Consider the following 26,280-nt stretch of genomic DNA (forward strand, 5'->3'; position numbering starts at 1 on the left):
TAACTTGATCTATTGAAGTTGATTTAGTTTTGTTTATTTCACCTGGTGACCCTCCCCCGTAACTTCCCTGACCCTTTCCATCCCTAAGTGTACTTAAGTCCATCTAGTTACCACCATGCCTGACATTAAGTTCATGTCATATAATGTGAGAGGTTTTAATACCTCAAACAAGAGACATCACATATTAGAACTAGCCAAGAAACAGGGAGCAAATATACTGCTGATACAAGAAACCCATTTTAAAGAGTTGAAAATATCAAGGTTGCCTCTGAGGCACTTTGATAGATAGTTCCATTCCTGTCATGAGTCATCAGCATCTAAGGGGGTCTCTGTAGCATTACATAGATCCCTGTCGCTTCGCATCCTGGATATATTCAGGGACTCAGAGGGTAGGGCTCTTTTCCTGAAAGTTCAGCTACAGACGCTAAAATTTACTATAGCAATTGTGTACGTTCCTAACCAAAATCAGGTTAGTTGGTTATTACAGACTCTAGACAAGCTTGTATTATTTGCTGAGGGCCCTATTGTGTTAGGGGGTGATCTGAATATTACTCTAAACCCGATCCTAGACCCCACCTCGGGCAAATCCCACAAATCCTTTAGAGCACTTGCCAAATTGCACTCTAAACTTACTGACATGTCTCTTTCAGATGCATGGCGCCTCCTCCACCCCGCAGAAAAAGACTACTCCTACTTCTCTTCTGTTCATAATTCATACCAACGTTTGGATTATTTCCTGATACACTCCAAGCTCCTACAGGACCTTACAGCCGCAGGTATCTCTTCTATTACTCTATCTGACCACGCTCCTGTTTCTGTCTCCCTTTCTCTTTTCTCCTCTCCCCCTCTACCCTCGAGATGGAGGCTAAATGAAGGCATTTTAGAGAATAGCGAAGCTAGAGGAGATATTGAAAAACACTTACATATGTACTTTGACATCAACTCCAAGTCGGGTCCTTCAGCACCGGTAGTGTGGGAGGCCCATAAATCATACATACGAGGTATATTCTTCTCGTGGGATGCTAAGCTTAAAAAAGAGAGACAACTATTAGTCTCCAACTTGCTGTCCCAGATTTCATCCTTGGAAAGGTCTCAAACGTTCTAGGGCGATATCCTTACAGGAACAACTTAAATCCCTTAGAGAGCAACTTATGCAACTCCTTCAAGACAAATCCTCAAAATCCTACCTATACTATAGACATAAATTGTATGCCCACAGGAATAAGGGAGGAAAACTTATGTCGTCCTTACTTAAAAAAGCTAGGGCCAAAAGTCACATTCACGCCATCAAATCCCCTTCAGGGCTTACCCATACAGACTCCCTGGCTATGGCTAGGACATTCAGAGACTTTTATGACTCACTTTACAATTTGAGAGGAACTGATATCTGCTCACAGTTGGAAGAACGCCAACGGCTCACAGATGAGTTCTTGGCAGATTTGTATCTCCCTGAATTAATGCCACTGATGACACAGGAACTTTTACTCCCCATAACTCAGGAGGAAGTGGAGAAAGCATTATCCTCATTTCCCCCAGGTAAGAGCCCAGGTCCCGATGGACTTCCTCTTGCCTACTATAAAGCTTTCCTACCCACTCTGCTGCCCCATCTCACTGACTTTTGTGCAGCACTCTTCCAGGGGACATTGACCCCAAACAAACATTGGAGGCACATATTACACTGCTCCCTAAAGAAGGGAAAACCCCTGAGGAATGCGGCAGTTACAGACCGATTTCTCTTCTCAATCTAGACCTCAAAATCTGGGCGAAACTGCTCACTATGCGTATGAAGAGATTTTTGCCCCACCTCATCGGTGTTGAGCAAACCGGCTTTGTCCCGGGAAGAGAGGGTCGCACGAATACCATAAAGCTTTTATCGAGTGTCTACGCTGCCCATTCCCACAACACCCCATTAGTCCTTCTCGGCATTGATGCCGAGAAGGCATTTGATAGGGTTAGCTGGCCCCTCATGAAGTCTGTGCTGAAGAGGTTTCACTTCCCAACACCCTTTATTGAGGCGGTCTTCACCCTCTTTTCATGCCCGTATGCAGCTTTGATGGTGAACGAAGTAGTCTCACCACCATTTGACATAGGGAACGGAACCAGGCAGGGCTGCCCTCTTTCGCCAACACTTTTTGTGCTGGTGATGGAGAGCCTCCTGCAAAAGGTGAGCCAGATGTCGGAAATAGCAGGGATACATACCTCGAAGGGCAAACTTAAAGTACTAGCATTTGCAAATGATCTCCTGTTTTTAATGAGCAACCCAACAGATGGCCTGCCCTTTCTGGTTCAGTTATTTGAGCAGTTCGGATATCCAATTTTAAAGTAAATGTGACTAAATCGGAACTCCTCAATGTATCCTTATCCTCCCCTACCCTTGCTAAACTAAAAGACTTGTCCCCATTCCCCTGGGCTACTTCGTCCCTGAAGTACCTAGGAGTAAATATTACTGCCTCAATTGCCAAATTATATGGAGCCAACTTTAAACCTCTACTTAATGAAATCAATCATGTACTGAGTGAATATGACCTCCCGATGATTTCATGGTTTGGCAGAAAGAATGTAGTTAAATGCTACGTGATGCCTAAGGTATTATATAAAATGCTTCCCATTGTTTTACCGCTTGCATTCTTCCGCCAAATGAGAATCAGCATTTCCAAATACATCTGGAAGCAAGGCAAACCTTGACTGACACACAGCTTATTGACCAGACACCCTATGGACGGGGCATAGGCCTCGCGGATGTCAAAAATCAATATAAAGCTACTCAACTCCAAAGATGGCTAGATGAAGTTAGATCGTACTCTCTCAATAGAGTTGATGCATGGGGAACCTTCCAGGGAACTCCGCCGGACTCTCTGGTTGCCATCTCCTATGAGATATAACAATAGTTCTCCACATCTTTAACATCAGGGAATGACCTCGGTCTGGCTTGAGCTATCCCCTCTTCTATCCCCTGCTCTCTCCCCTCTCTTCCCTGCTAGCCTTATACCTGCGGCTGTGAACCTAGAGGAACTAACCTTTACAACTATGTGGTCGAAACTGAATCATATCACTATTGCTCAGCTGTTTAGTGGTGGAGAGGCACCAGGCGCTCACACTCTACAATCATACATACCGCTTCAGAGGTTCTCTTTTCTGCATGTCAGTCATTTCATTCACTGTTGCACCCTATTCGCCAAAAAGTATGACACGAATAGGCCTCTCACGAAGTTTGAGGAGCTTATCACTACATCCAATTATAAGAAATGTAATTTATCAGTGTGCTTGGAGTAGGTTACTCATGCCAGAGAACAGACACCTCCACACTACATAGCATCATGGGCAAAAGAACTGCGTGTAACATTCACTGATGAGGAAGTGACATTTATACTCACCCGTTTGCATGGTTACTCAAGATGTATTAGGCTACAAGAGTTGCATTATAAAATTGTGTCAAGGTGGTACAAAACACCTGAATTTTTGTACAATCACCAACTGTCGCAAACAAATCTCTGCTCGAGATGTAAATCACAGATCGGTACTCATCTGCATATCTGGTGGACTTGCCCCATCATTACCCCCTTTTGGAAAGAAGTAGGCACGCAAATCTCCCGTATCTTCCAAAAACAGATCACCTTCACACCCTCACTAGTCCTGCTGGGTTTGGCTTCTCAAGATTATTCCCCCCACAAACATTCCCTAGCCACCCATCTGTTTGCAGCAGCTAAATCTCTAATACCTATATATTGGTAACAAACCTCCTCACCATCCATCTCGGAATGGGAAAAGAAGGTGCACGAGATATGCAGATTTGAGGAACTTTCAACAGGGCACAACGATCTTATGATAAATACAAAGTCATCTGGTCTCCCTGGACAACCTTTACTAAAACGTGATGTTCTCTAGAACGTTGTACAAACTCTGTCAGGCATTAACCGGAATTACTGCTAATGAGGGCCTTCTTACTTTGCCTTCTAATGAGGCCTCTAAGAAGGCCTCCTTTCTTTGCCCTGAATGTACTTCCTAAGATCCAAAAATGTTGTGTTTAATGGCAGAATTTAGAACTGGGTCAGGGGCACTGCAATGGAAAGAGAGGATAGTCTTTACTAAAGCTAGTCCTGCATCTCAGTCCTTGATGAACAAGATACATTAACCCCTTAAGGACCCAGCCCAAATATACCTTAAGGACCCGGCCATTTTTTGAACATCTGACCACTGTCACTTCAAGCATTAATAACTCTGGGATGCTTTTACCTTTCATTCTGATTCCGAGATTGTTTTTTCGTGACATATTCTACTTTATGTTAGTGGTAAAATTTTGTCGATACTTGCATCATTTCTCGGTGAAAAATTCCCAAATTTGATGAAAAAATAGAAAATTTTGCATTTTTTTTAAACTTTGAAGCTCTCTGCTTATAAGGAAAATGGATATTCCAAATAAATTATACATTGATTCACATGTACAATATGTCTACTTTATGTATGCATTATAAAGTTGACATGTTTTTACTTTTGGAAGACATCAGAGGGCTTCAAAGTTCAGCAGCAATTTTCAAATTTTTCACAAAATTTTCAAAATCTGAATTTTTCAGGGACCAGTTCAGTTTTGAAGTGGATTTGAAGGCCCTTCATATTAGAAAAATTACCCCATTATAAAAACTGCACCCCTCAAAGTATTCAAAATGACATTCAGTAAGTGTGTTAACCCTTTAGGTGTTTCACAGGAATAGCAGCAAAGTGAAGGAGAAAATTCTAAATCTTCATTTTTTACACTCGCATGTTCTTGTAGACCCAGTTTTTGAATTTTTACAAGTGGTAATAGGAGAAAAAGCCCCCAAAATTTGTAACCCAATTTCTCTCGAGTAAGGAAATACCTCATATGTGTATGTCAAGTGTTCGGCGGGTGCAGTAGAGGGCACAGAAGGGAAGGAGCAACAATGGGATTTTGGAGAGTGAATTTTTCTGAAATGGTTTTTGGGGGGCATGTCACATTTAGAAAGCCCCTATGGTGCCAGAACAGCAGAAAACACCACATGGCATACCATTTTGGAAACTACACCCCTCAAGGCACGTAACAAGGGGTCCAGTTAGCCTTAACACCCCACAGGTGTTTGACAACTTTTCGTTAAAATCAGATGTGTAAATGGAAAAAAAAAAATTCACACTAAAGCAGTTTTTCCCCCAAATTTACCATTTTTACAAAGGGTAATGGGAGAAAATGCCCTCCCAAATTTGTAACCCCATCTCTTCTGAGTATGGAAATACCCCATCCATGTTAGGACGTAAAATGCTTTGCAGGCGAACTACAATGCTCAGAAGAGAAGGAGTCACATTTGGCTTTTTGAAAGCAACTTTTGCTGAAATGGTTTTTTGGGGGCATGTCGCATTTAGGAAGCCCCTGTGGTGCCAGAACAGCAAAAAATAGCCACATGGCATACTATTTTGGAAACTACACCCCTCAAGGAACGTAACAAGGGGTCCGCTGAGCCTTAACACCCCACAGGTGTTTGACGACTTTTCGTTAAAGTTGGATGTGTAAATGAAAAAAAATTTTTTTTTTTTACTAAAATGCAGTTTTCCCCTTAAATTTTACATTTTTACAAGGGGTAATAGGAGAAAATGACCCCCAAAATTTGTTACCCCATTTGTTTTGAGTATGGAAATACCCCATGTTAGGATGTAAAATACTCTGCTGGCAAACTACAATGCTTAGAAGAGGAGGAGCGCCATTGAGCTTTTGGAAAGAGAATTCGTTTGAAATGGTAGTCAGGGGCCATGTGTGTTTACAAAGCCCCCCGTGGTGCCAGAACAGTGGACCCCCCCACATGTGACCCCATTTTGGAAACTACACCCCTCACAGAATTTAATAAGGGGTGCAGTGAGTATTTACACCCCACAGATCTTTGGAACAGTGGGCTGTGCAAATGAAAAATTTAATTTTTCATTTTTACGGACCACTGTTCCAAAAATCTGTCAGACACCTGTGGGGCGTAAATTCTCAATGTACCCCTTATTACACTACGTGAGGGGTGTAGTTTCCAAAATGGGGTCACAAGTGTCAGGGGTCCATTGTTCTGGCACTATGGGGGCTTTGTAAACACATGTGGCCTTCAATTCCGGACAAATTTATTTCTACAAAATCCCAATGGCGCTCCTTCTCTTCTGAGCATTGTAGTTCGCCCGCAGAGCACTTTAAATTCACATATGGGGTATGTTCTTACTCAGAAGAGATGGGGTTACAAATTTGCAGGGCTTTTTTCCTATTTTCCCTTGTGAAAATGAAAAATTTAGGGTAACACCAGCATTTTAGTGAAAAAAATTGAATTTTTTTCATTTTTTTTTGGGGGGGGGGGGGGGGGGACAGTGTAAGGGGGTGTATATGTAGTGTTTTACCCTTTATTTTGTGTTAGTGTAGTGTTTTTAGGGTACATTCACACTGGCGTGTTACGGTGAATTTCCCGCTAGGAGTTTGCGCTGCGGCGAAAAATTTACCGCAGCCCAAACTTGAAGCAGGAAATTTACTGTAAACCTGTCCGTGTGAATGTACCCTGTACATTCACATGGGGGGGCAAACCTCCAGCTGTTTCAAAACTACAACTTCCAGCATGTACTGACAGACCGTGCATGCCGGGAGTTGTACTTTTGCAACAGCTGGAGGCACACTTGTTGGAAAACCTTCAGTTAGGTTCTGTTACCTAACTCAGTATTTTCCAACCAGTGTGCCTCCAGCTGTTGCAAAACTACAACTCCCAGCATGTACTAATCACCGAAGGGCATGCTGGGAGATGTAGTAATGCAACAGCTGGAGGTACCCAACTACAACTCCCAGCATGCCGAGACAGCTGTTTGCTTTCTGGGCATACTGGGATTTGCAGTTTTGCAACATCTGGAGATCTACAGTTTTTAGACCAGTGCACAGTGATCTCCAAACTGTGGACCTCCAGATGTTGCAAAACTACAACTCCCAGCATGCCCAGACAACAAACAGCTATGTGGGCATGCTAGGAGTTGTAGTTTTGCAAGATCTAGAGGGATATAGTTTAGAGACCACTGTATAGTGGTCTCAAACTGCAGCCCTCCAGCTGTTGCAAAACTACATATTCCAGCATGCCGAAACAGCTGTCTGGGTCATTGTTCATGTGTCATTGTTCATGTGACCAAGCTCCAGTGAAGTCTTTTGTAGGCCTGTGCACGGTGTTGTTAGCGGTGATGCAGGGTTGTCAGGGGCACCCTTATTGGTCTCTTCAACCCCATTTCAACTCTGTGCTGTACAGAGAAGGTCAACACATTGTCATAATATTGAGGTAAACATCTGAGAGCTAATTGTTACGAGTTTACCATACTGTATCACGTTTTTAGTCACAAGATTTTCCGCGCCAGCCACAAACCCATTAAGACTTTGCTTGCAGATTCCGCCAAAAGAATGAGCATGTTCAATCTTCTGGTGGAAGAAATTCCGCACAAAAGTTCCAAAGTGGTAACACACCAGCAGAAAGTTCATTCAAGAATTTTGCTGCAAGGCAGAATCCGTGGAAATTCCTCAGTGTGAACATACCCTTATTGTTCAGTGTATGTCTAAACATATTGGGGGAGATTTATCAAAACCTGTGCAGAGGAAAAGTTGCTGAGTTGCCCATAGCAACCAATCAGATTTCTTCTTTCATTTTGCAGAGGCCTTGTTAAAAATGAAAGAAGCGATCTGATTGGTTACTATGGGCAACTGGGCCACTTTTCCTCTGCACAGGTTTTGATAAATCTCCAACATTGTGAATAAAATTGGCTTTAGAGTCACATTGGAAACCGTGTATGCAAAATAAATTTGTTTTGGATGCACAAAAAAGAGATGATTTTCCTTAGGAATAGTCCATAAGCTCACTTCTACCAGTTATCTCCTGAGATGGGAGAGCTGCTGCCATAGCTCTTAAAAACAGGGATTGCTTGGGGCCATTATCTTAAAGAGGTTCTCCGGTGCTTACACATCTTATCCCCTATCCAAAGGATAGGGGATAAGATGCCTGATCGCGGGAGTCCCGCCGCTGGGGACGCCCGTGATCTTGCACGCGGCACTCCGTTTGTAATCAGTCCACGGAGCGTGTTAGCTCCGGGTCTGATTACGGGCAACCACCGTGCCGACGGCGTGTGACGTCACGCCTCCGCCCCCGTGTGACGTCACGCTCAAAGCAAGCCTACGGGAGGGAGCATGACAGCTATCACGCCCCCTCCCGTAGACTTGCATTGAGGGGCGGAGGCGTGACGTCACGATAAGATGTGTAAGCACCGGAGAACCCCTTTAATCTCTAAATTTAAAAGACAATTTCTTCTAACAAAGAGGTTATCAATAGAGAGTGCTGAACAAGACATTTTAACAAGCTTCCAAGGTCACCAGAGCTCCTGGTTCCGAAAACAATAACGGCAATGGGCATATATAAAGATACACGTTATAAAAATAATGGACTGGGGGTAATGGGCATATATAAAAATACACATTATAAAAAAATTTATCACATTCAAGAAAGGAAAAATATATTTGTACTGTGTTGGCCAGTAGATGAAATCAAATCGAGAGCCCTCAGTAGCTCTTACCTTCCTACTTAGGTATTTTCATTAGGCATGATACACAATATCTAAAGACTCACATCCATGTTTTTCTAATTCCGAACAACTCCTTTACTAGGTCAGGTAGGTCAAATAGAATGTAAACTAAAGTGGAGAACAGTTAAACTTTTTTAAATATCATGGCCCTGCTGCATACGTTTCTTCTGGGCAATGGAGGACATTAGTAAGAGAAATGTTTTTTTAAAGTTTAATTAAACAGGGTGACCTGGATTTTAGAAATGTTATTTGCCGCACACACACTAGCACAAAAAAAAAAAGGCAAACAAAAAAATGTGAAGAACGTGGGCCCTTTTAATATCTATAACGTACGCAGAGACTTGAGAAACACTTGTTTCCCGATTTCCCAGATGATGGGACCTACCACATGGCATGAGGCAGGGAGAGATAACATTGTCGCTGTAATCTGCTTCTGTTTTCTAATGGAGAAAGAGTAAGGTTCACCAAATGAAAACATTCAGCCCCGATCTGGAGGATTACCAGATTTAAATATCTGCTAAATAGCTCAAAAATAAATAATCCAAGAAAACTAAATGATATTATAAAGAGAGGCTGAAGTATGATAACTTCACCCAAGTCGCAAATAAAAGGTCTTCTGGTCTCCCTTGTTATTTTTCTCATATGGAGCTTTAATTCAAATATTTACATGCCCTTTACACTAAAAAAATATATTATCTTATTTAATGAGGCCAGAGAACATTCCTGTTTTTCTATTAGTAAAACTCTGAACTCATGGGAACAAGATGTTGTGAGTTTAATGCCTCAGGGAATAGATATCAGAAGTTTAGTAGCTTTTTTTTGTTTGTTTTTTATTCATTCCAGTAAAAAATAATGTGATTACACGTACACTTCAGAGTGACAGGTTGTCTTAATTATAACACAAATACATTGGCCCTTTAGGTAACATCCATTCACACCTTCCTGTGCCCTCCAAGCTTGTAACCACATTTTTGGAAACAGAGATTGGCTGAATAGGCAAGGCATTTTTATTAGTAAAATACCAGGAAACCAGCACATCACAGGGGGGGGGGGGGGATTGAAATAGGTAGAGCAGAGTGCACTGTACTAGTGCTACATGTAATGTACTGTTCTCTATCTGTAAAACATGCACTGTACTTCCTTTCTGCCAGGACATGTACTTTACTGTTCTCTACTGCACACACACCCTGTACTTCTCTCTATCTGTGCTATATTTACTATATTGTTTGCTACATGCACTACATACATTGCACTGCTCTTTGCCCGTATCACATGCAATCTGCTGGCTGTCCGTGGTACAATACATGCATTGTACTATCTGCTACCTTTACTGCATGTACCATACTGTTCTCTATCTGTACTACATGCACTGTACTGCTCTTTACCAGTACCACATGCACTGTACTACTACCTGCAATACATGTACTATACTCAGGGGCGGACATGGTCCGAGGGCCCGCCGCTGCTACTGGGGATCCAAGACACTTGTGTGGGATCCCCAAGCAAGCGCTGCCTATAGCTGTATGCGCAGCTCATGCACATACAGCTAAAAGCCTCCTCTCAGTGTGAGCTGCATCTGCGGCCTATGCTGAGAGGATACGTGACCTCTGCCCCAATGCACTGTGGAGCGAGAAGAACGCAAGGTAGGTAGCTATCTACCTACCTGCCCTTTTCTGTGCTGGACACCAAGAAGGGCATTATTACAGTTTGCGGCCTATAGATGGGGAGATTGTGTAGAGGGGGGGGGGTGGCACTGGAAAAATTAAGAGTTTAATATGTCTAATATATTTGTCCTGCAGATGTTAAGAATTAAGTTTTGGTTGGAAGAAGTCGACATGGCGATCTCATCTGGACGAAGAAGAAAAGGATGCCACCAATCAGAAAATACGTAATTGTGAGTCCCAAGATGTAACTGTCATCACTTATATGTATGGTATAATGATCCTGTGTACAACTGGTACAGTATATGCCTCTATATGGTCGTGTATTTAACCCATTACATAGTATACAGAGATCCTGTATACAGCTGGTATCTACCTCTATATGGCCCTGTATATAATTCACTCCTTGTATACTGGTATTATTGGTCCTGTAAAATTATCTTACCTACATGACACATACAGTAGAATCTTTCTAAATGCAAAAAAAACACACAAAAAAAACACAGTAGAATCTCCCAGTGGCGTTAAATCACCCCTTATCACTCCCTGTACCATTTTACTCCCCCTCTTGATCCATCCAAAGCCACTTCATTCCTTCCCCCTTGAACCCCCTGTGCCAAATCATCCCTCCCTTACCCCCTATGCCACATCCTTTCACCTTGATCCCCCTGTGCCATTTCATTCCCCCTTTATTACCCTCTGTGCAAATTTATCCCCCCCTCTTTACCATCCCCTGTGCCATTTCACTCCTCCCTTTATCCCAGCACCATTTCATCCCCCCTGTGCCATTTCATTCCCCTGTGCCAAATCATCCTCATCCTTTGTGCCACATCACTTTTCCCCTTCCCCTGTTGTTGTTTTTACCTGCCCAGCAGGCTCAGGTGCAGGGGCTTTCAGCAGATTTGATGTTCTTTTGACACGCTCTACACTGCACTCACTGAAAGTCTTTGAGCAGAGGAGGCTGCCAGCAGTGTCAAGTGATGCTCCTGACATCACTTGTCAGTGCCCACAGCCGGCGCTGCTGCTCTCAATAAGTGCAGTACAGAGGCCAAGCTTGCTGGCCAGGTAAGGAGAACAACAGGGGAAGGAGGGAAAGGGAAAAAGTGTTGTGGCACAAGGGTATAGTGATGTGGCACAAGGGGGAAAGGGGGGATGATTTGGCACAGGGGGAATAAAGTGGCACAGGCGGATAAAGGGGGAATTAAATGGCAACAATAAATCCAAACGATCTAGCTCTTCTAGTTTTCTACTTCTGTGCTTGGGCTGCTGCAGGCGGGTTCAGTGGAGGGGGTCAGGGCCCCTTACTAGGGTATTGGCTGCGACAGTGGCCCTTTGTACAAGGTAGGGCCAGCACATAAGCCTGGTTGTCCCCTATTCGGTGAGATTTGTCCTATATTGGGAATGTTTTATCCTCTATTGGGAGTGTCCGCTATTCGGAGTGTGCAAATACATTAAATCTTATGGAATTTTACCAGGTAATAAAAAACTGTCCGCTATTGGGAGGTGTCCACTAAGAAAGATTTAACTGTGTGTGTGTGTGTATGTGTGTAGAGAGATAGAGAGAGAGAGAGAGAGAGAGAGAGAGAGAGAGAGAGAGAGAGAGAGAGAGAGAGAGAGAGAGAGAAGGTGATCCGGCTCTGCAGATAAAAACTGAGTTTTTATTGGCACCCACCACAGGAAACAGACAAAAGTAACGCGTTTCAAGCGCCAAACATTGCACTCTTAGTCATACAACTTGTTGCGAATACTCACAGGATTTTATAAGTGGGGCAATCCCAGGCTCTCACAGATCATGTGAGAGTGTGGGAATTAACCCCTTCCATAATAGTTAGATCCAAAACACATAAAAAGATACATAATTGCTCCGTTGTATATAAATGTGAATAATAACCAGATCAATATGAAAGAGCACATAAATACAGGAATAGCGGAAGAGACACTCTCCTTAAATGAAAAAGTATGGATAGTAAAAAGAATATATGTAAATAAATAGAAAATGCTGACGATGAAAGACGCATAGTATGAACAGACACCAGGGCCAAAACCACCATACCAAATAAGGTTAAATTAAATAAATCAATAGTGTAAAATAGCATCCTGGCGCCTGTTCATACCATGCGGAACACGGGTGACTAGTTTTAAGATCCAAAAAACTTCTCAGAAGTTTTTGTTTATGATAACCACCTCGCCTAGTTATGTGGACTCGTTCTATTGCAGTACATCTCAGGGATGAAAAACTCCCTGAGTGGAAATCTGCACAGTGTTACGACACAGCTGAGACGTTCCGGGAATTAAAATGCGGAATATCTGATAGATGTTTTCGGAGTCTGGTTTTTAACAAATTGGTCGTGCAACCAACATATTGCATATGGCAAGTCACGCAGGACACCAAGTATACCACAAACGTGGTGTTACAATTAATATATTGTTTAATCTCAAAGGTATTGTTGTTGGTGTATGATGTAAAATACTTGGTGACCTGCATAACTGAGCAACATATGCAACGTGTATGTCCGCATTTATAGGAACCGGTGTGTGTAAGCCAGGAAGGCACCTGGGGGCGAGTAGATAAAAACAAGCTAGGTGAAACAATTTGGCCCACTGTAGGGGCCCTCCTGGCAACACACTTATATCCTACTTCATCTATACACATGAAATGGGGGTCATTTAGGATCATAGGCATGTGTTTTCGTACAATATTACAAATACTTCTAAATTCTACACTGTAAGCGGTAGAAAAAACAACTGGTGAAGATCCCTGTCTGAATTTAGGTTTACGGGAGCTGTTCAACAGATCAGTGCATTTCTTGGAAAGGGCAATTTTTACAGCCCTGCGATGCAGACTGACCCTGTGTCTGTAGTATGGCTGGAATGCCAATCCGGGATGGCTCTTACTGGGAATGGTCAAGTGTAGGGTGAGGGCCATTCCCCACATTCCAGGCCATCTTTTGTTGGCCTTAAAGCTAGGCTGCCTCACCAGCTGAAGGGAATTTGCAAGTTGCAGCTCACACTGCCAGAGAGAGCTGAGTGTGGAGTTCTTCCCGGAGAGTTTGGAAGTTGGTCAGCAGATTGCCTGGAGGCTTGGAAAAGACTTGCTTGATGCCGCACGGCATGGGTGTGAACAAACACCTAATGAATACAGGTGGACTTTTGTTATGTTTTCCTTTGTTCTGCATTTAAAGACTGTTTGCCAAGTGTAAATAAAACACTGATCTTTGAGCTGAAAAGTCCTGTTTTCGTGCCTCTATACTGCAACCGCACCTGTCTGCAAGAGTGAGTCATCACACTATATATAAAATAATTTTGTGTGTAGGGATGGGCATGAGGAGACATTTGGGTGGAAAAGAGGCATAGCCAGGGGTGGAGTCAAGCAGGGGGCCCTTATTTTATTTGGTCCAGGGGCCCTAAGTGTTGTCAGTCTGCCCCTGACTATACTGCTTCCAGTCCTACATGTACTATACTCGTACCTGTACTGCTCTTTACATGTACAGTCCTTCTCTCTACCTGTACTACATAAATTGTAATGCTATACACCAGTCAGTTCTACATGTACTATACAGCTCTCTAGATTTCTAATATAAATAAATGTAATATAAATAAATATATCTCCTATCTTCTAGTTTTAGACCATAAAAACAAGTATTTATATTTGCTGCATAATTGGGTTTTCAGGACCACCTTAAACCCCCCTTGTCCCTTATCAGCATAACCGCAAAAAATTTTAACCAAATTTACTTATTATACAGCACCACTGCCTGATATACCTTTAAGGGTGTGATATTTAGGCCTTCTGATTTCACAAAGAGTATATAAAACAGAATTCAACCCTGAACAAAAGTTTTATATGTAAAATATGATTATGAGAAAGCTATCGCCATCTACCAATGAATGATCTGTTCTCCGAGGAATGAGTGGTTAGGAGACTGTGACAGTCAGTGAAAGCTTGCCTGATTCTATAAACACTTTAATCTTGTAAGCAAATTAAAGGCTTTAAAAGTGACAGAGTGGGCGTAGACCAATCGATCACCTCCAGTCTCTCGGTCAATTTGGCCCAATATTAAATTCCTGCATATGTCAAAGAATTTGCAGTCTTCTATCAACGACAAAAATGAAAAAAAAAATGTGTCCTATTTCTGTACACTGGAGAAAGTATTATAGTAATTGTGTTGGCCTTGGTCCGGCAGAGTGAATGTCCAATTTAAAAAAAATTACTGTAAACTATACAGTTAAAGGGAGTCTATCAGAACATTTTACCCTATTAAAGTTGATGGTATGAATATTCATATGAAGTGAATATTCACTTTATAAGGTGACAATGTTCATAGAGCGTTCTGTACATGCTCAACCTGTCACATTATTAATACGATCAATTCTAAAGGCACCAAGCTGTTGAGCAGGGAGAGCTGTGTAAACTCATATATTGTTTTGTGGAAAAAAAAATCTGCATTTGTCATTTATTGATGTAAATACTGTGCTCATTCTAGGCTTAGAAGTCCAGTGGGTGGTCCTACTGGCTGGCTGTCAATCATTGAGTGAGATGGTCCACTGGAATATTTAAACCCAAAATCAAAAAAGAGCTAAACTTTAAAAAAAATTGCAGGTATACTGAATCTTTGCCCACACAACTTAATATCAATGTGCAGCAGCCTCCCATTATTTTCAATGGTATTCAGATGCACAGTGTACACTGCAGAATTTCTGCTGCGGAAATTCAAATTAAGGATTCGAAAGAACATGCTCTTTCTTCTGCCAGAAATCCTTGCGGACTGCATTGCCGTCAATAGTGAGGATGCATGTCCGGCCCGATCCTAGTGCATACATTCAGAATACATTTCAGGCTTTGATTAAAAAAACTGCTAAGTGAAAAACCCAACCTAATATGGTTCCTGCAGAATGGACTACCTTTCTAATGTAACAAGTTCCCTTTATAGCATGAAATAAGTAAAATTAGTATCAGTGCTTTTAAAAATGTCAGTGCTGTTTCATTAAGGAATGAGTATTGCACTACTGAAATCAAGTGTAAGGGCCCTATTAGATGGCCCAATGTGTGCAGTAAATGAGCACTGATCTTAAACAGGCACTGTCATTATGGAAAACTTTTTATATTTTCTAGTACTACTGATAAGATGACTTTTTTTAATATACACTGCTCAAAAAAAATTAAGGGAACACTAAGATAATACATCCTAGATCTGAATGAATGAACTAATCGTAAGAAATACTTTTGTCTTTACAAAGTTGAAAGTAGAGACAATAAAATCACACAAAAACCAAAAATCAATGCAAATCAAATTTATCAACCCATGGAGGTCTGGATATGGAGTCACACTCAAAATCAAAGTGGAATACCACACTACAGGCTGATCCAACTTAGATGTTTTGTCCATAAAACAAGTCAAAATGAGGCTCAGTAGTGTTTGTGGCCTCCACGTGCCCATATGACCTCCCTACAATGCCTAGGCATGCTCCTGATAAAGTGGAGGGTGGTCTCCTGAGGGATGTCCTCCAAGATCTGAACTAAAGCATCTGCCAACTCCTGGACAGTCTGTGGTGCAACAGTCCATAGCATCAATGCCTTCCTCTTGCAGGAACTGCTGACACACTCCAGCCACATGAAGCCTGGCATTGTCTTGCATTAGGTGGAACCAACCGCAACCGCCAACCACACTAGCATATGGTCTCACATGGGGTCTGAGGATCTCATCTTGGTACCTAATGGCAGTCAGGCTACCTCTGGCAAGCATATGGAATAAAAAATCTTTACCTTTCCAGTATTTTTTAGCAGCTGTATGCTACAGAGGAAATCCTTTTCTTTTTTGTCTTGTCCACAGTGCTCTCTGCTGACCCCTGATGCCCGTATGAGGAACTGTCCAGAGCAGGAGAAAATCCCCATTGAAAACCTATGCTGCTCTGGACAGTTCCTGACACGGACAGAGGTTTCAGCAGAGAGCACTGTGGACAAGGCAAAAAAGAAATTCAAAAAGAAAACAATTTCCTCTGTAGCATACATCTGCTAAAAAGTACTGGAAGGGTAAAGATTTTTTAATAGAAGTAATTTACAAATCTTTTTAACTTTCTGGCACCAGTTGATAAAAAAAAAAGGTTTCCACTGGAGTACCCCTTTAACGACCACGGACGTATATTTATGTCCGTGATCGGCTCTCGATCCACGGACATCCCCGATCAGGCTGATGATGGGGATTACCCCTTCAGACGCTACGATCAAAATTGATCGCGTCGTCTAAAATGGGAGAATATGCTGCCTCAGGTTAGCTCAGCGGAGCTGTTCGGGACTGCCGCGGTGAAATTGCGGCGTCCCAAACAGCTGAGAGGACAGCGGGAGGCTCCCTACCTGGCTCCACACTGTTCGATCAGCATTTGATTGCTCCAAGCCTGAGATCCAGGCTTGAGCAATCAAGCGCAGACAATACTGATCAATTCTATGCTATGGTGTAGCACTGAACGGTGATGGCAATCAGTGTAATGCATGTTATAGCCCCCTATGCATGTTAATAAATGTGATTTATCCCCTTCCCTAATAAAAGTCTGAATCACCCCCCTTTCCCGTTAAAAAAAAAAAAAGGGTAAAAAATATAAAAATAAACATATGTGGTATCGCCGCAAGCGTAAATGTACAAACTATAAAAATATATTGTTAATTAAACTGCACGGTCAATGGCGTACGCGCAAAAAAAAAATACAAAGTCCAAAATAGTGTATTTTTGGTCACTTTTTATATCATAAAAAGATGAATAAAAAGCGATCAAAAAGTCCAATCAAAACAAAAATGGTACCAATAAAAACCAGATCATGGGGCAAAATATGAGCCCTCATACCGCCCCGTAGGTGGAAAAGTAAAAAAGTTATAGGGGTCAGAACAGGACATTTTAAACGTATTCATTTTCCTGCATGTAGTTATGATTTTTTCCAGAAGTACGACAAAATCAAACCTACATAAGTAGGGTATCATTTTATTTGAATGGACCTACAAAGATAAGATGTAATTTTTACAAAAAAAATGCACTGCGTAGAAATGGAAGCCCACAAAATTTACAAAATGGTGCTTTATTTTCAATTTTTTTCACACTTTTTCCGTTTCGCCGTAGATTTTTGGGTCAACAATGTCATTACAAACAAAAAAAAGCCATCATGGATTTTAAGGTGCAAAATTGAAAGGGTTATGCTTTTTAAAAGGCAAGGAGGAAAAAAAACGAATGTGCAGATATGGAAAAACACTTGGTCCTTAAGGGGTTAAAAGAGTAGTCTAGTGAAGAATAACTTATCCCCTATCCAAGGAGAAGGGACAAGTTATAGATCGCGGGGGGTCTGAGCCCTGGGACCCCCAGCAATCTCCTGCACGGGGCCCAGGCAGTTTGCCGGAAGCTGACATAAGAAAACCGAAGCAACAAAGAAGGAAAATAAAGCAGAGGGGGGGTCTATTTGCCGTTACCAATTTAAATATGGAGTGCAGTGTACAGCAGGTATTGCACTCACCTTTCTTCATTGTGCTGCAGAAACAACAATGAGAATGGCATAGAAATTATTTCTGGACGCAGCCTGTATACAGCACTCATGCAGTGAAAACAGATACTATGTGATAGCGGTAACAAGAAGGATATCAGTCAGTGTAAAATATTTAAATTATTTTATTTTAAAGGGGTACTCCGGCCCTAAGACATCTTATCCAAAGGATAGGGGATAAAATGTCTGATCGCGCGGGGGGGGGGGGGGGGGGGGGGGGATAAAACGCCACGCATTCTGGTCTCCGTGTCTGAAGCCTCACATCCACGGGGCCGGAGTATCGTGATGTCACAACTTCCCCCCCCTTGTGATGCCGGAGTACCCCTTTAAACTGATCTGAAACATCTCTTTTATAAGAGTAGAGTCAAGGGAACGTGTGAGCTTCCTGGACATAATGGTGACAACAAATTACACACAAATGTTTACACTAAACCAACAGATAACACCAAACTCCACTACCAGAGCAGTCACCCGAGATAAATGATCAATGCTCTATCCTACAGCCAAATGCTGAGGGTAAAAAGAGCGGCTGATAAGACTACAATGCAAGATTTTATTGATAAAATGACAAAAAATAAATAAAAATTTTTTTAAGAACAAGGATATCTCCAGACTTGTGTGAATACCCAGAGGGCAAAAGTAGAGAGATTACACATGCTCAAACTGGGAAGAAAACTACTAGAATTCCACTCATCTTTTCCTATAATGGACACAGTAATTCTACTGTCAAGATTTTTAAATAGATACTGGTATGTCCTTCGTAACAACTTTACACAGGTGGATGAGTTTAAATGTTACCTTCTTATGTCTTATAGATGCACCAAGGACCTTAAATGGGCACTCTCATTAAAACTAATTTTTGCTATTGCTGGATATGGAGTCACACTCAAAATCAAAGTGGAAAACAACACTACAGGCTGATCCAACTTTGATGTAATGTCCTTTAAACAAGTCAAAATGCAGCTCAGTAGTGTGTGTGTGTGGCCTCCACGTGCCCATATGACCTCCCAACAATGCCTGGGCATGCTCCTGATGAGGTGGCGGATGGTCTCCTGAGGGATGTCCTCCCAGACCTGGACTAAAAGCATCCGCCAACTCCTGGACAGTCTGTGGTGCAACGTGGTGTTGGTGGATGGAGCGAGATATGATGTGCCAGATGTGCTCAATCGGATTCAGGTCTGGGGAACGGGCGGGCCAGACCATAGCATCATTGCCTTCCTTTTGTAGGAACTGATGACACACCCCAGCCACATGAGGTTTAGCATTGTCTCGCATTAGGAGAAACCCAGGGCCAACCGCACCAGCAAATGGTCTCACAAGGGGCCTAAGGATCTCATCTCGGTACTTAATGGCAGTCAGGTTACCTCTGGCAAGCACATGGAGGGCTGTGCGTTCCCCCAAAGAAATGCCACCCCACACCATTACTGACCAACCGCCAAACCGGTCATGCTGGAGGATGTTGCAGGCAACAGAACTTTCTCCACGGCATCTCCAGACTCTGTCACGTCTGTCACGTGTGCTCAGTGTGAATCTGCTTTCATCTGGCAAGAGCACAGGGTGCCAGTGGCGAATTTGTCAATCTTGGTTTTCTCTGGCAAATGCCAAACATCCTGCATGGTGTTGGGCTGTAAACACAACACCTATCTGTGAATGTTGGGCCCTCATACCACCCTCATGGAGTCTGTTTCTGACCATTTGAGTGGACATATGCACATTTGTGGCCTGCTGGAGGTCATTTTGCAGGGCTCTGGCAGTGCTCCTCCTGCTCCTCCTTGCACAAAGGCAGGGGTAGCGGCCTCCTCCACCTCTCCTGATGTAATGGCCTGTCTCCTGGTAGCGCCTCCATGCTCTGGACACTACGCTGACAGACACAGCAAACCTTCTTGCCACAGCTCGCATTGATGTGCCCTCCTGGATGAGCTGCACTAGTTGAGCCACTTGTGTGGGTTGTACACTCAGTCTCATGCTACCACTAGAGTGAAAGCACCACCAGCATTCAAAAGTGACCAAAACATCAGCAAGGAAGCATAGGAACTGAGAAGTGGTCTGTGGTCACCATCTGAAGAACCACTCCTTTATTGGGGTGTCTTGCTAATTGCCTATAATTTCCACCTGTTATCTGTTCCATTTGCACAACAGCATTTGAAATTGTCAATCAGTGTTGCTTCCTGAGTGGACAGTGTGATTTCACAGAAGTGTGATTGACTTGGAATTACATTGTGTTGTTTAAGTGTCCCCTTTATTTTTTTGAGCAATGTACTTTGTTTGAAAAAATTAGGTTTTCTATGTTTTATTTGTGTTTAAAAAAGCTCCCACTACTTGTTCAGAGCACATTTCCCCCTATCTTTTGCACAGACTTTGGACTCCTGCTGGCCTGGCAGAAGTCCAAAATCAGGAAATGCTAAGGGGGGGGGGGGGGGGGTTGCAGCCTTATCCAATCATAGCTCATTTCACACACTGAACTGCTCTGGGCTGGGCTGTGTGTAGCAGAGTGAGGGAGGAGGTTCTCCCCTGTATGGCTTCAGATGATGTCACGCCTGCTGGTGAACGCCCCTTCCCAGTCTGTGAATCTGACTGAGCCTGAGAAAAAAAATACAGAGCAACATCAAGGTAGAAAACTAACAAATAATAAAAATAAAGGCAGGGGGTGTTTTATCATGATGGGGGCAGTGAACTGGGAGGATTATAAAATTTAACAAGATCAAGAGAGGTACTCTTTAAAGACAGACTTGTATATAGCAAACTTTACAGAGACAACAAAAGGTAACACAGACTTTTCTATCAACTTTAAAAAAGGATGTTTGGGAGAAAGATAAATTTAAGAGTTGGACAGTATTTACACAGTGTTATAAATGTGATTGTTTTGAAGTTGTTGATTCACTCAGTTTTTTGGTATGTGTAAAAATAAAATCTAAAAAAAAACCAAAAACTGTCTCTTACCCCTGCCTTTCATGTAATTGCCTACAAATGCTGAAAGGGATGACATTGAGGCACCTAACTGAGGAACGTTATTACACATTTAGGCATTATTTCACTCGGTTTGCATTATTTATCTTCTCATGTGCCCCTGTAAGATACAATATATAGGCCAATCAACATGAAGCCTAAAAACATGCATAAATAATCATAGATACAGTACAGTGTATTAGGAAAAAGGAAAATAGACTGGGCTGTCTCCAAGCACTTAGCGGAGGCAGGTCATGTAGAGAAAGATTTGCGATTTATGTCTATTGACCATGTGTCAGTTTGCAAACCAGGGGATGATGCCCATGCTTAGGAAACAAGTATTGTGATGCTTCCATAAATTTATTATTTTACACCCTAGGGGCTTAAATCTTGAGTTTAATTTAGCATAGAAAAGTGGTGCATATCTAATCTTGTTCCCAGATATGGACTCAGATTCATAGTAAGTGATTTGCATTCGATAATGATGCACGATTATGTAAGTATGTTTTGAGTTAAACATACATTTATTTGGATATTGTTTGTGTCTTTAGATCATTTACAGTGAATTGTTCTGCTGGAGGATAAAAGGAGGAGAGAAAGAATCAAGGTATGTAGATCAAGATATGTGCTAGTGGGAGTCAGATCGCTTGGAATAGGACACAGAATAGTGTACTGCATTGTCCTTATCAGCTTTATTTGACAGAGATATATAGGAGACCCAGGTATTGCCCAGTAGACATTTGGTGGAGTTGGTGTCTGCACTGCTCGGTAGCTGGTTGTGGGTGCTGCTGTTGGGGTTTACCAGAACACTATTTGCCCGGGTGCATTCTGGCATCCCATTGGGATGTGTGCTCCCCTTTTCTCTTTAGATTGGAGATCTGGACCCTCCAAGACCGAAGATGATAAGAATACCCCTTGATGAATAAATTGAGTGCCTGGGTATATGTAAGTGGTCTGCCTTATACGTAAACTGTAGAATGGATATCATTCTCTTTCTCTATAGGGCTTTTGTATAGTCATTTGATGTAGTTATAAATATTTTGGTGGCCCAGTGTTTTTTTCATATTTGTTCTGTCACTCCTCAGCATGTGGCAACCTTGAACAAGTGGCCATTCCACTGTGATCCTTCTCTCCCAGGAGACACTGACCCTCCTATGCTCTCAGGCATCATTATTCCTTCTCTTTTCCCTCAAAATGTTCATGAGTTGTACCTGCACTATAATTAAGGTTAAATCAAGTAATTTGTAGAACTTCATGTTTTTATCAATTAACTTTTTATATTTATGCACTTTTCATTTATATGTACACTACTAATATGGTTTAATCTGTCACTGTATCAGCATGGACTGGATTTGTTTTTACATGTTTATGTGATGAATTGTTTAATTAATTTTGCACTTTTATCGCGTGACTGGGTATAAGAAAAAAAAAACCTCAAGAATGTATATCACTATGCTTGAAAATGGTTCCTGTATGGAATTTAAACAAAATTAAAAAAAAATCACCTTTTTAATTTAAATCTTTTGATAGTACTGCTCCATTGTATATATAAACCTACAAATACATAAATAAATAAATAAATATATATATATATATATATATATATATATATATATATATATATATATGTATATGTGTGTGTGTAAATATATATATCCAGCAAGGAGGCAGCATTCCACACACCCAAATAAAAAAAGCAATTTGGCTCCACAATAGCCTTTCTGAAGCATAGTAAAATATGCAATCCATTACAATTATATAGGCCCTCACTCTCAAAATCATTAAGTAACGAGGTGTGAACAAATGGTGACAATAAAGTGAAAAAATGTCAATATACATGATCAGAAAATAGACAAAAAACACCAAAAAACTGGGAGCAGCCTTCTATTCCTATAGAAAAAAACGTCAGATTTTATGTATTGAACCAGAGAGACAGAGATTACTCACACTTAGTGAGTGGTTACTTGACAACCACTCAAACTCAAAAACGCATATCTCAGTATGAATTAACTCCGATATCCGCTACACTTGTATCCAGTAAACACAGGTTCCACTTGATCAGTATAGCAATGTAAAAGAAAGAAAAATCACAGGAGCGGACACTTTGTTCAAAACCCTCACAAGCATATATTCTACATCTCCTTAGAGCAATAGTTTCACTTATTTCAGTGATTCCAAACAAAGCTCCCCCCGATCTGGCTTGCTTATCACAACCACAAAGAATATATGTTATTGTCCGCACCCGTAATTTCTCTTTCTTTTACATTGACAATATACATGATCAGAAATGTAATATTCATGTAATAAGTGTTATTCATTACAATATGTTTAAATTTCATAAATCCCAAAACAGAGTGTATAATGTGAATTTTTACAACCCATTAAAGGGGTACTCCCGTGGAAAACATTTTTATTTTTTAAATCAACTGGTGCCAGAAAGTTAAACAGGTTTGTAAATTAATTCTATGAAAAAATCTTAATCCTTCCAATACTTTTTATGGGCTGTATACTACAGAGGAAATGCTTTTCTTTTTGGATTTCTCTGATGTCACGACCACAGTGCTCTCTGCTGATCTCTGCTGTCCATTTTAGGAACTGTCCAGAGCAGCATATGTTTGCTATGGGGATTTTCTCCTGCTCTGGACAGTTCCAAAAATGGACAGCAGAGATCAGCAGAGAGCACTGAGGTCGTGACATCAGAGAAATCCAAAAAGAAAAGCATTTCTTCTGTAGTATATAGCCCCTAAAAAGTACTGGAAGGATTAAGATTTTTTAATAGAAGTAATTTACAAATCCGTTGAACTTTCTGGCACCAGTTGATTAAAAAAAAAAAATAATAATAATTCCACAGGAGTACCCCTTTAAATCAAGCCCAAACAAACTCCCTACCCAAGACTATGGGCCAACTTACGGATCAGAGATCAGGGCAGCATGAAGTCAAAGCTGTAATTGAGCACTGCCCCCCCACATGGCCATTGTGAAGAACCGCCAGGATTTTTCATATTATTAACATACATGAAATCAAATGAATAAAATTTTTTACTACAGATGACTGACACTCAGCAAAATTATAGAGGGGATAAATCCAGGATAACATGGAAGTAACACTCTAACAGGAAAATCAACAAACCAACAGGTTGCGAATAATTTAATCTGTCAAGTCAAATAACCAATCCAAGAAACCTTTCTTTCAAGCGCTTTTCTCTGTTGGCTCCTCATCTAGAACCGTAACTGTTCAACCATTTGTCCATGATCCAGGAAATGTCTAGGTAAGGGTAATTCAGTTTTCTTCATACATGACATTTGTTGGTTGTCTCCCCAACATAGATTCGGTTATCTTTCTTATATTTTAATAGTTTGGACATTTACGTATGCGGTGATACCAAATATTTTTATTTTATTTATTTGCAATTTTTTTTTATAAAATGGGAAAAAACGTGGGAATTTTTATTTTTCATTGAGGAAAGGGCTTATTCACATTTTTTAAAATAATTATTATGTTTCACAAACTTTGCATGTATATGTACAGCACTGATCAGTGCTATCTGCAATCTACTTCTCTGGTTGGTCAGAAGGGTTAATAGCTGGAATCAACGTGATTATACTAGGGCACCAGGATGTACATTTACATCCATTGTCCTAAAGAAGTTAATGTCTAAACATTGGCAACACAAATACGTACACCCCTAAGTGGAAATTGGGCCCAATCAGCCATTTTTCTCCCTGGTGTTATGTGACTCTTTAGTGTTATAAGGTCTAAGGTGCGAATGGGGTGCAGGTGTCCTAAATTTGGTGTTATCACCCTCACACTCTCTCAGTGTTATCGCTCTCACACTCGCTAATACTGGTTACTCTAGGTTCAACATGGCACTTCATGGCAAAGAACTTGCTAAGGAGCTGAAAAAAAGAAATGCTGCTCTACATAAAGATGGCCTGAGTTAGAAGAAGATTGCCAAGACAATGAGTTGCAGCATGGTGGTCAAGACTATACAGCGGTTTTACAGAACAGGTTCCTCTCAGAACAGGCCTTATCATGGTTGGCGTATGTGCTTAGCACCATATCCAGGAGGTTGTCTTTGGAAAATAGACATATGAGGGCTGCCAGCATTGCTGCAGAGGTCAAAGGAGTGAGGGGTTAGCCTGTCAGTGCTAAGACCATACGCTACAAGCTGCATCATTCTGGTCTGCATGGCTGTTGTCCTAGTAGGAAGCCTCTTCTAAAGATGATGCACAAGAAAGCCTGCAAACAGTTTGCTGAAGACAAGCTGGAACTTTGGTCCAATGAGACCAAGCTAAACTCCACTAAATAACCCCTAATATGTTGGCTGCCAGGAACCCATATATATTAAAATGGTTGGGGGAGGATGACTCTTGTAGGATATTTACACATTCCTCTAGGCATTCCACTAAATCTTATTTTTATTTGCTGTGGAAACATTTGATCCTGATACATTTTCTACAGCTTATAGGACTCCTTAAAAGGAAATGTCTATAACATTCGGCGGGGATATGAGGGACATTCCCTATCGGCCCACTATAAAAATATACATAATGCATCCACCAAGGGATCCACCTTTTTTGGATTAGAGAAATGTATCCCCCACTGGAGGGGGGGTAACTATGTTGCACAACTATCCAAAACAGAGTCAAAATGGATATTTTACTTTAATACACTTATCCCTCACAGACTTAATGTTGATTTCGAACTGTTTGGATTCCTGCAGGAATAAACTGCGCATAGAATGTATTCCTACTGATAATTGAGCCCTGTGAAGTAAGGAAAGCTATATCATTGTGTGTTTGGACACTAAGGGGTTAACTGGAGGCATGAGCCAGTTATAAGAATGAACAGTGTGCCCATAATGACCATTCCCGATGAAGGAAACCGTCAATTAGTTTCCGAAACGCATTAAAGGCGTTTTGGACTTCCACAGCCACTGTAGTGACGTCACTACTGCTAGTAACACCGAGCAACCCGGAAGCCGGCAGCAGTTTGGTTGAGACGCCACCGGCCGGGGCGATCTCCCACTGCACACACGTTACAAGACATATCTTAAGACCCCTGGACTATTCAACTCTAGCAACTTTGTCAAGAACAAGTAAGGTACCGGGCACCATCCCGGGTATTCGGAACAGACGCTGCGGGTTCTATGGTCATTTATTACTGCCTTTTTAACTTAGGTCTGCTTTCCTGACACAGTTCACTTACCGAATCTACATTTAGCCGCAGTGTCACGCTATACAGCACCACGTTCATCATAATTATCAGCTGCTTGCATTGAATAGGTAAATGATGGTAGTCACTTATGAATGAGAGCCTCTCTACTTATACATTAAAGGAGTAGTCCGGCGCGCATTTTTCTCATTTTATCCCGTCCGGGCTGCAAAATAAAAGAAAACAAACTTTCTCTTACCTGCCAACAAGTCCCCTGGAGCTCCGGTACACTCCGGTACAGGTGTTCGGTCCCCGGGCTGTATTCTTCTTACTTCCTGTTAGCCCGACACGTCACACGGAGCTTCAGCCTATCACCAGCCGAGGCGGCACATCACTGCGGCCGGTGATAGGCTGAAGCTCCGTGTG

At 41.7% G+C, this 26,280-nt stretch overlaps 1 protein-coding gene across 6 annotated transcripts in view; it reads right to left on the reverse strand.

The window, feature by feature from the left end:
• The window catches only part of LOC130296458 (chloride channel CLIC-like protein 1), a 477,677-nt gene that overhangs the window by 136,797 nt on the left and 314,600 nt on the right, over nucleotides 1–26,280 (reverse strand). For 2 of the 6 annotated variants that reach the window (XR_008849218.1, XR_008849217.1), the window contains exon 4: nucleotides 20,694–20,820. The exons of the other annotated variants lie outside the window; for them this stretch is intronic. The gene's annotated coding sequence lies outside the window, so the exon portion shown is untranslated. The remainder of the gene's footprint in view (nucleotides 1–20,693; nucleotides 20,821–26,280) is intronic. 6 annotated transcript variants of the gene reach the window in all.

This window comes from Hyla sarda, chromosome 12, assembly GCF_029499605.1.
Source record: "Hyla sarda isolate aHylSar1 chromosome 12, aHylSar1.hap1, whole genome shotgun sequence".
Taxonomy (NCBI): domain Eukaryota; kingdom Metazoa; phylum Chordata; class Amphibia; order Anura; family Hylidae; genus Hyla; species Hyla sarda.